The sequence below is a fragment of the Arvicanthis niloticus genome, chromosome 7 (genome assembly GCF_011762505.2).
Source record: "Arvicanthis niloticus isolate mArvNil1 chromosome 7, mArvNil1.pat.X, whole genome shotgun sequence".
Classification (NCBI taxonomy): Eukaryota; Metazoa; Chordata; class Mammalia; order Rodentia; family Muridae; genus Arvicanthis; species Arvicanthis niloticus.
In genome coordinates, this window is record NC_047664.1 from 40,037,062 (window position 1) to 40,048,537 (window position 11,476).

Genomic DNA, 11,476 nt, shown 5'->3' on the forward strand with positions numbered 1-11,476 from the left:
CCAGCTGCCTGTCTGGAAAGTGAATTTCTGAAGTCTAAGCAGAGAAAGAGTTGGTGGGGGACAGTTAGGGCCAGAAAGAGGATCAGGAACAACCTTAGGATCGCTTTGCTGCCCAATACAGAGGAGGGAAGCATAGTGCCATGCAGAGGCTCCCTCACCCACACATAGTAGGTAGAAGAACCACTGGGACAGGCTGGGGCTCCCGAAAGTATGTATAGAGGATGCAGATCAAGTGGCTTGGCCAGTCTCCAAGAGTGTATGCCATCCATGCTAGGGCACAGCCTTCCCACACTCAGAGGACACCTGGATTTCTGACCCACCAGCAGGAAGGCTGAACCAGTGGAGATGATGCAGTTGGGGCCACCAGCCCATTCTGACAATGTCACCTCAGCCACCTTCAGCCTGGCTATCCCCAAATGGATTATGCTCAAAGCAGCAGAAGCCTCCTGCCTTCAACAGCTGGCCTCTGCATTTCTTTTAAACTTGTGTGTTTATGTTTATAGAAAGAAAGAAGCGAATAGCATGTGGTGTCCCTGAGGGGTTCTCTGAAAGACTGTTGACCACTGGGTCTCTAGGGTATGTGAGCTGTGAGCCATAGTGACATACAATTACCTAGAAAGTCCGTGGTATCTTTTCCATGAGGATCTTGTTCTTATGTTGAGCTCACTGTGGGGTTGGACAGATGAAGTGACATGAGACTACCTTTCCCAGTGTCATACGGAACAGTGTCATTGCCCTCTGTGGGCTGCCTGTTTATTTATTCATCCACTCACCTTTTTACTGTCTCTATAGCTTGCCATTTCCAGAATGTTCTGTTGTCTTTTCCCATCAGCCTCTATGTAAGACTGGCGATGCGTTCTCTTCTTATCTTTGCATCTCAGTGCTCCCTCCACTTACCAGCTTCTCTAATAAAGGATGCCAGAGTCACTGAGTTTTGGAGGTTATGGGCTGGAAATACCTGTGCATAGAGTTTGTGTGGACACATTCTGTCAGCGTCACAGTTTCACCTCACAGGCTCTCTCCAGGAGTCCTGCCCTGAGGTCACGCTAGGAGCAAGATGGACACAGTGTGCCTGATGATGAGAAGCACTAAAAAGAGGCAGCTTGAGCTCTGCATGGGGCTCACGGAGACTTCCAAGTGGCAGGAGCTAGTAGAACTGGAGAGAGGAGAGGGAGGGCAGAGAAAGAAGACCATGGAGATGCTGGCTATGGGTATAGTGTGGGAAGACTATAGTGTTCAGGTAAATTAGCAATGGAGGTGGCTCAGCCATAGTCCCGGCACCCAGAGCTGCAGCAGGAGGGCTAGGAAGGGGGAGTCCTCTAAACTAGAGAAACATAGTCAAATGTGGGCTTTGCAGTGCCCAAGAGAGGCCACATGGGATGAGGGTGGAAATGGAAAAATGGGTGGCTTTGTCCAGATCCCACTGGTCCACACTGTCCTTCTGGGGCTCAGGGGAGGTACTTTACAGCCTTGTAGGTGGTACTATGGCCTTACCTAGAGTAGATGCATCTTGTACTTGTCCTGTCTCACAGAACAGGGCACCTGGGAGTTTCCAATGTGCCCTTAACACACTGGGGCTTTATTGTCAGATCCATGACAGGCCTGGGCTCTCCAGCTTGCCATGTGGCTGCCATGCTCCCAGGGCTGGTGAGGAACAATGAGGACCCTGAGGAGATCCCGGCAGTTTGATCGATGAGAAGGGGTTCTGGAGGAGCAACCTGGTCTCCATCTGTCCTGTCCTCTCAGCCTGCTAGGCCACTTCAGTTTACTTCTGTCCCCGTTGTGAGCTGAATGGCAGCTCCTCTGTCCTTGCGCCCCTATCTGAGAGTAGCATCTCTGCAGAGGTAGTGTGTACATGACAATCCACTAGATCAGGGTTGCCCAAACTCCAGAGACTGGTATTCAGGAGGAAGGGGCAGGGTAGACAGACACAAGCAGCAGAGAGATGGCCATGTGGAGACCGAAGCAGAGGCTGTAAGATGAGGATGCAGGGAGCTGGGAGCAGGAGGTAGGAGAAAGAGGTCCCTCTGGAGGCTCTGAGTAAGCAGGCCTACCCTGTCCTGCCTGGATTCCAGACTACTCCTATGAAGTGGAGAGAGAGAGACAGAGAGAGACAGAGAAACAGAGAGAGCGCAGGAAACCAGTCTGTAGTGACGCAATACAGTGGCCTGTAACACTGACCCAGCTCCCTGTGAGCGCAGGCTCCTCCCACTATGCTCTAAGCGTTCTTGTTGGCTTCATCCTACCTCTTGTACCCCAGACTTACAGATGTTTCAGGGTAGGGCCCAGAAGGACCCCTTAGTCCCAGCCTGCCCATAGGGCTGCTGTCTCTCTTGGACCTCATCAGGCTCTCATGCCCACTGTGGCTCCAGGTCCTGTGCTTCCCCTTGGGGGCACAGACTGCTTCCTACTGTTGCCTCCCTAACCTTCCATCCTTATAGTCGTATCCCCTGAGAGCTTCAGTCTTTCCAGTAACTGTCTATGCCATGGTTACATATGTTCTACTCTCAGTTCTCAGGCTGAGCATTATGGAGGCTTGTCCTTCCATCCAGCTCCAGTCACCTGACCCAGGACCTCCATGACACCACCAGTAGCATCTCCAGTGTAGAAAGTGCCCAGGAATCCTGGTAGCCTCTCCCAGGCTCCTGGCAAATGCCTGGCCTTGGGCACACTGCACCCTCAACCTTTTCCTAACTTGCATCCAAGCAGCTGGATGCAGTGCAAAGTCTCTGGAAGATGGATGTTGACTCTGATCACCATGTAGGGAGTGGCAGTTCCCAGATCTGTACTTAAGTCCAAATGGTTCTGAATGACAGGTAAGGAGATTGAAATGAAAATGGGCACAAGAGCTCTCCTGTAAGATGACCTTCTGCAGTCGGGATCTTACCTCACTACTGGGTCCCTGCACCTGGTACCTTGCCTGGGAAGAAAATAGCAGATAGATATATTTCCCATTCCTTGCCAGCAGACAGGAGACTTGCTGGTCCTGAAGTTGCACTGGCTGGTTCCAGACTTCAGTCAGCTTTTATGATTCTGGGCACCACATTTTAACTGGACCAGACCAGCTTAGCCTCGTGGAGCTGCTCAGGGTTAGCCCATGGCTAGAGAGGGAGACAGCGGTACAGGGAAGAGGCAAGACCACCATCTGCTACTGCTCCTTGGCACCTTATTCAGGAATAGCATCTTCCTAGTGGGGGCAGGTTCTCACTACCTCATCCTAGCCACTGCAGCCCCAATGGCCACCACCTGTAGGCCAAGGACCACTGTACCTGGGAACCTAACTGCCCCATGGGTACTGCAGGGTTGTAGCTATGTGACACCAAGTACTAGATCTGGGTCCTTCCATCTTCTTTCTTTATCTCCATATGCACATCCCTGCTAATTGGATCCACTTAACACCTATGAAAATACATGCATGCTTGCGTGCACATAAGCACATGCATGTACACACACACACACACACACACACACACACATTTCTGACAGGATACTCTGCCCATCTACAGAGAGTACCTCACTCTTTTTTCTCACCTCAGTTTCTCTGTATCTCAGCCCTGAAGGCCTTGACTTTTTACCTGTTTCCCAGGAAAATGAAACTACAGGAAGTAGAACCTATACTTTCCCCTTCCTTCCTGGCTACACCCCACCGTGATATTCTCTCCCTGTGTCTATCTGTCTGTCTCTGTCTCTCTGTCTCTTTTCTCTCCGTGTCTGACTCCTCCTCCTCCTCCTCCTCCTCCTCCTCCTCCTCCTCCTCCTCCTCCTCCTCCTCCTCCTCCTCCTCCTCTTCTTCTTCTTCTTCTTCTTCTTCTTCTTCTTCCTCTCTCTCTCTCCCTCTCTCCCTCTCTTCCTCTCTCTCTCTGCCTCACAACTTTCTGACTGTGACCATCATTCCTAACTCTCCAACCTGTATCGCTTTACATATAAACCTGGCTCTAGTCCTTTAGAAAAGCCCAATAATGACACAGACAAGCTTCTGCTGTGGTTTCCTAGATCATAGCAGCCACAGATGTCCAGACCCAGGGCCCCTCACTAGGGTTTTACCAGATATGCTGAGCCCCCTTGCTAACCTAGTTCTTGCTTCCTCTTCCCCAGTCTGTGTCCTTCTGATTTTTCAGAGCTTTCCTTCCTGATCCTAGATATTACTGTGTGACACACTGTATGCTGGCTGCCATCTCTCCTCTGTCCTCCTGGCTCTTTCAGGGGAAAAAATAATCTCCCCTAGTCAGGGGCCACTCCACTCATTTCTCCATGTGTTCAGCCACTCTTATGATGGACATGGATCACCTTCTTATTGGCCCCCACCATCATTTCTCCTTTCTGGATCCTCATTCCTGAGACTCCACCCAAACCCTGTTTGATTTCTGTTACCACTTGATTCCAGACCAGCGGCCAGTGGTCCTCTGCCCAAGACCCTATGCACACCACACAAAACCCCCTACCTCTGGGAACACCCCTGATCTTGCACCTCCATCCAGCTTCCTGACACCTCTTCTAGGGGCCCAGAGTCCAGATAACCTGCTAACTCTGTCTCCCCATTTCAGCCAAGGCATCCTTATTACCAAGAGGTGTGGACAGTGGGTCTTTATGGAGATGGAGGTGGGTGGGTATTGAGGTGGTGCTCAATGGGAGACACCTGCAAGTGTGGGAAACAGGATGGAAAGATGATGGGAGCTGTCCATACTGGTGGTGCTGAAGGCTCATTTTCCGCTGATCTTCAGGGGACAACACCACCTCTGCAATCAGTAGGCCTTGTTTAAACCTCAGGGAGTTGCCCAAGTCAAGTAAGCATCCAGACCCATTAGGAAGACCTCTCTTCCCAGCCAATAGACATAGTGTATACATTTCTGAAATCCTCCACACTTCTACACACTCACTTTACTGCAAATCCCAGGTTGGTATGAACTGGTGAATTGGAAACAGCCCTCAATTCCAGCAACAATGGAAATGCTTAGGGTCTTCCAAACCAGGGCCCTATATACCATCTACATTGCTGTGAGCACTGCATTCTGGGGACTATGCATTTGTGTGTGCCATGGGCAGGCTGGTGAGTGCATGAGTAAGCCTGGGCTTAGAAAGTCAGTAAAGAGCCTTCTTGAGTTACACATCTAAGCAAGATAAAGAAGCATTTTAAGTTTCTCTGTTTCTTGAGAGACTCACAAGAAGACCCTTCTGGCCAGCTGCAGAGTGATTGTGGTGGCAAAAATAGGGCCTTGAGAGTGGGGGAGATCTGATCCATTTCTCCAAAGGACCCAAACTAATTTTGTCTCTACCAGCTGATGTGAGCTGCAGCTGGGCCCTCCTGAGTGTGGGCAGTGGGCGCATAGACACAGTGGTTCTGTGCCCCTCTTTCTGCCTTCAGCCCCCACTCTGTCCTCCTCAGCCATTCTTCTGAGTTACATTGAAGATGGCTACAAGCAAGTGATCTCACAATCTGCCTTTGCTCCTGGTCAACTGGAGAAAGCAGATAACAGACCTGGATAAAATTTGGTTCCTGTCTACGTAAAGGCAAAATCAGATGCAAAATCAGATGAAGATTAATTCCTTGGGCTGTTGTGGTGAGAGAGGATAGGGATGTTTAATTAGTTCCCAGTACTACTCTGAGAAACACAGGGGCTGTGTTCATGATCAACAACTATAGTCAACTAGTAATGTCTGCCAGGGACAGAGAGGAAAGCATTGGCATAAATGCTCGTCTCAGGCAGGGCTAATATGGGCATTGTGGGTATGGCTAGGAGGGAAAGAACTATGGCATCTTAAAGCTTTCACTCTTCTTAGATTCTTCCCAGCAGCCATCACCTTCAGGCCTTGACACACACACATAACACCCTCTGCTTGGAATGCCCTGCCTTTCACTGCCACTCAGTCAAGTGTCCTGCCTGGGTGACTCCTTCTGTGTTCCTTCTTGTTCCAGACACATGACACTGCTAGGCTCCCTTTCAGTGGGCCTGCCATTCAGACTGGTAGGCACAGAGCTTTGGTGCATTTCACCAAATGTACCAGGAGTTTGTCTCCAGCAGGGGCTCTGGCCTATAGGGTATATGTTTCCCTGGACCCTCCTACTCCCACAGGTAAAGCCAGGTATCTCTGGCTAGGTTGGGGCCTGGCAAATAGAAGGGCACCTCTGGGTTTCTGTTTCATCTCCACACTAGTACCTTCTATCCCCAAGCCTCAGGAAAGGCATGTCAGGCATCCTGGAACCATCCTTTGCCCCAGTCTAGTCCCTCCTCATCCCTATTGGGCAATGCTCCTGTGCTACCAGGCTATATGCACTATTTTGTGCAACATCAGAGGGCAAATCTCTGCAGTGCTAGTCAAAAAAATAACCAATTGGCTATGTGACCTCTCATTTGGACCACTGCCCACCAGCTCACAGAAGGGCACAGATGCACATAAGCGAGGCTGTGTGGGGCTCGATGGTATTCATTCTCTGCCCTCATCTGAGTGAAGGGGTATGAGTAAGTCCTTGTCTTCTCTGGGAACGTGAATGAAGGGCCTACTCTCTCATTTTCCACTGGCTCTGCACTGAGAGGTTCCTGGGAGCTTGCCCTGCACTGAGAGGTAATCCCTTGGAGCTGGACCTGCACTGAGAGTTGGTCCCTGGGAGCTTGCCCTGCACTATAAAGTGGTTCCTGGCATCCCACCCTACACTGTGAGGTAGTCTCTGGCAGCTGGACATGAATTATGAGGTGGTTCCTAGCATCAACTCTACACTGTTAGGCAGTCTCTGACAGTTGGATTTGCATTGTGAAGTCACCAGGAGCTGGCCCTTGACTGTGAGGTGGTCCCTGGCATCTGGCTCTGCAATGCACTGTGAGGTGTTTCTGGCATCTGGTTCTGTACTGAATTGTCCCTGGTATCTGGCTCTGCGCTATGAGGTGGTCCCTGGTAGCTGGTTCTGCGCTATGAGGTGGTCCCTGGTAGCTGGTTCTGCGCTATGAGGTGGTCCCTGGTAGCTGGTTCTGCGCTATGAGGTGGTCCCTGGTAGCTGGTTCTGCGCTATGAGGTGGTCCCTGGTAGCTGGTTCTGCGCTATGAGGTGGTCCCTGGTAGCTGGTTCTGCGCTATGAGGTGGTCCCTGGTAGCTGGTTCTGCGCCGTGAGGTGGTTCCTGACAGCTGACTCTGTACTGTGAAGTCTCCAGAGCTTCAGCAAGTCAGTGCAAATCCTTGGGTGATTTTAACCATTTTTAAAGCTCCAGAGGAAAGGATGCTATTAGGGGTGAAAAAGATGAATCACGGCCGTGAATCATTTCATAGCGCTCTAAGGATCAATTCAGCTAGAAGACATAACAATCTCAAATGTGCATGGGCAGAACAACAGAGCTCGGAAATAAATACTGAAAAAAAAAGTGACAGAACCAAATGGAGGTTTAGAAAACACAAGAGCCATCTAGGTTTCAATACCTCTTGCATGATAAGGAATGGCAGTAGACAGAGGTGAGTCGGGACAGGATCTGAGTGGCAGAAGCAATCTGCGTGGCCTCATTGACACCCTCAGAGCTTCAACCAGCATGGCGAAGTACATATTCTTTTTAAGTGCGCAACAAACGGTGTCTATTCAGCATATTCTGAGTGTAGAACAGATGTATTGATTGTATTTGCTTTGTGGTGCTGGGGACAGAAACCTTTGTGTCACATTGTTAGTCAAGTACTCTACTGCTGAGGCATGCCCCTGCCCCTAGACACTCACTAGCGGAATCTAGGCTGGTGCTCTACTGCTGGGCCACGCCCACAGCTCTCCATTGGTGAGTTCTGGGCTGGTGCTCTACTGCCGGGCCACGCCCCCAGCTCTCCATTGGTGGGTCCTAGGCAGATGCTCTAATGCTGAGCCACGCCCCAGCTTCCCCTTCCCCTCCCCCGTGTGTTCTAGGCTGGCTCTCTACTGCTGAACACCATTCCCTTATTGGTTCTGCTGCTGAGTCACACCTCTAGACACTAACTTCAAAGCAATACAGAACATGTAGAGAGCACTTCTTTATCACAGCGCGACCAAGTCAAAAACAGCATGACCAAGTCAGAAATTCTCCTAGAATTATATCTGGGAGAAAAAAAAACTCTCAAAATGTTTAGAAACTAAATAACCTGCTTCTAGATGACCACAGGGAGAGCAGGAAGCAAAAAGAATGTCATAAAGGATTTCAAGTGAGTAACACATTTCAGAGCCATTGCTAGGGAAGAAATTGCAAGGAGATTCAGCACCGTGCATCTGGACTGGAGAGGGGAAAGAACCTGGTCAGGAAAGGAGATTTTATCTTAAGAATGTGGGATAGAACAAGCTGAAGTCACAGGAATCAGGAAGAAGGAAACACAGGAAACAACAAACTAGAAAACAAACAGCTTCGCATTGCATTTACTTCTTAGATGGCCTGGGGAAGTTCTTCAAAAACTTAAGAGGAAGTGGAGATCCAGAAGGGTCCCAAGTCAGAGAAGCTGGACTTTCAGTCAAACACCTTCCCACAAAGAAAATCACAGGCCCTGGTGGATTTAGCCATGTTTGGATGGTAAACAAAAATGAGCACTTATCCTACCAGACTTGTATCTCATAAAAGGAGAGCCTGGGAATCGTACTCCACCAGATGTAAGATGAAGGCAGTGTGAGAAAAGGCAAACAGAGGCCAGACCCCGCCATTAATTCAAGCATGAGAGATCATCAGCAAGGCAAGGTCGGCTTAACCTCCAAAATTAACCAGTGCCAGACGCCACATAGTCAGACAACATTGCAAAAACCACACAATCCTCTCAAGATGCAGAAAGAACCCTGGACTTTCCATTTCTGGGAAAACAAACAAACAAAACCTCTCAGCAAATCAGGAACCAGCAACTTCCTCAGCCCAGTGACAAATACTTAGGAAATGCCTGTGGCTCATGCCATGCTTCATGGTAGAATGGCAGATTCTGTCCCCAGCACTGGGAACAAGGCAAGGTTGAAGTTCCCCCATGACTGTTGATCCTAAGACTTCTCCTGCCACCTTTCAGCCCCAGGCATGGCCACTGCCCTTATGACACCGACTGCCACAGGTTATCATGGCACTGTGCTCCTGACTATGCCTTGGGATCTACTATTTGCCAGTGTTTCTTATGTGGAGTAGTGCTGAGTACCCAGGAAGTGTTTACTGTGTTCTCAGGCCACTGGACCTGGGAAAACTGGCCCCTTGTGAATGTTTTTCCACAGCAAGCTCTAATAACCATAAAGAATCCTTGTCCAGGACACACAGCAGAAAGTCAGGGAAGCTGGACAGACCCTCATCCTCATCTGTGAAGAAGTCAGAAGATGATGGATAAAATGAGAGGCATGGGAGTGCAGGGTAGAGAGGGCCCTTCTGCTGAGAGGGCTGGGTGCACTCTGTGCCCGCTACAGTGCTCACAGTCACATAGGGACTCCTGTAACTGTAGCAAGTGAAGGGACTCTATGCGGAGCTCTGAGGGAATTGTGAGGGGCTCAGGACACCTCCCACAAAGGTGTGGCCCAGGTTGGCCATTCTGGATGGACATTCAAGTTTCCCTGAATGAGAAGGATCAAACAATTTCATGAGCACTGGGCACATGAGGACAGCAGCTGGCACTGCCGTTGCATGACCAGCATTCCACATGGTTGCTTGTGTTACTGGTCAAAGAGAACTGTCCAACTGAACTTGGGAGCAGAACTCGCTGACTCACCAGTGAAAGTAGGTGGTGCGATGAGTCTCACTTGGCAAGTGCCCTGCACTGCTCATCTCTGGCAACAGCTTGCACAGTGGCTGCCTGGCCAGCCTAGGAGCTGGAGTGGAGACGCATACAGGTGTCTCAGGTAGAAGCTGTACTGGATTGTTTGGGGGATGTTTGTGACTTAGCCACAGCTGACAGATACACCCAGCTTTGTGTGTTACATAGCAGCCTGTGCCTCTGTTTTCTCAACTGGACAAGGAAAGTGACAGCTACCACAGAGTGGCTGTAAAGATCAACACTTTCTAATTTCTGCTAGGCCTTCACCAGGCTCAGGGAAAAACATTAATGACAAAGCACTGTCATTAGTCCTTGCAGTAAATGTGTGTGTGTGTGTGTGTGTGTGTGTGTGTGTGTGTGTACACTATGAGAGTGTTTGCCACTTGCTGTTAAGGTGGATGCCCAGTATACTCTGTGGGTCACCCCAGCTCAGACTGCAAAATAACATGCAGTCTAGGCTTGCACACAATGCTCTTCAAGATGGCCAACTATGCATCTGCATTTGATAATCTGAAAAATTCCAGATGAGACCAAATTATATAGCTTGCATTTAATTGACAGGCTTTGGTGAGCTTTCATATGCTAATGTACTTCAGAGTTCTCAAGAGATTGCTAGGGCAGAGTGGGTCCTGCATCCTTAAAGCCCTGAGATGGGGTTCTGCAAGGCTGAAGCATCAGAGATGAAGCAGCAAGAGCCAAGAGCCCCACGCCTTTCAAGGATGTTCTTATGAGTGGCTCTGCTGCCAGCTGTAGGGCAGCAGTGGAAGTGGCCCTGACCAGTGCACGCAGGGTGAGGATGTGGATGCTGGAGTCTAGCAGCCAAGAACATGGATTGAGCCCCAGAGGCCAAGGTGCCAGACAAGAGAAGAGACCACAGGGTGAATTGTTCTAATTCTGTAGAAAGGGAGGGCAGGGATGAGGGTTGGATGTGGTAGAAGGCTGGACAGCTGGAGGAACTGCCCTTTTACAGATAAAGGAGGTGGATGAGGCAGGAGGCTAGCCCTGGAGGCTTAAAGGCAGAGTGGAAGCATTGGGGTACAGCAGGGCTGTCTAAACCCTGAGCCACAGCCTGGGGCTGCTGAAGTCGGAAGTCCAGCCAGCTCCATGTGCCCAGCAAGTCACTCAGGCAGTAGCTAATTGGATCTGTGAACTCAGTGTGGCTGTTGGCAGAGAGCTTTTAGTCCCTAGGACAGGATGGAAATTGGATTTCAGCTCCTGCGTGGAGAGGATCCTGGATTCCTGCCTGCCTGCCCTCCTGCAGTAGGGGGCTTGGATGGCGGCCTCTGTCAGGCAGATTATAAATTATGCGTCCATTTCATATGCAGCTGTTGCAGACCAGATCGATGCCAGGGACTCGAGATGGCTTATAGGCAAATATGTTTTTCTCTGAGCCTGGTGAAGGCCTAGCAGAAATTAGGAAGTCTTCTGATGTGGTAACCCAGGCTTGATTTGTGAGTGCAGGTGGTCTCTGAGATGGCTTTGCAAAATACCCACATCATTTTGGCCCACAGCTTCTGAAATGTCAGTCAGAGGTTAGAAGGCTATGGAGCTGCATGTGAAATTCAGTGACTGGCCACTGCTATCTTCTCCATTGTCAATAATGACCGACAAACAGCCTTTTCCAGGTAGCCTGCCATAGTCTCTTCTCTTATTGCCTGTCATGCTCAGACACAGACCCCTGAGTTGCTCTTTCGGTTCTCAAGCAGGGGAGTCTCCACCAGGTGAGACCCTGCCTCTAGAAAATGCTAAGCCATAATCTTGGCAGTGGAAGGAG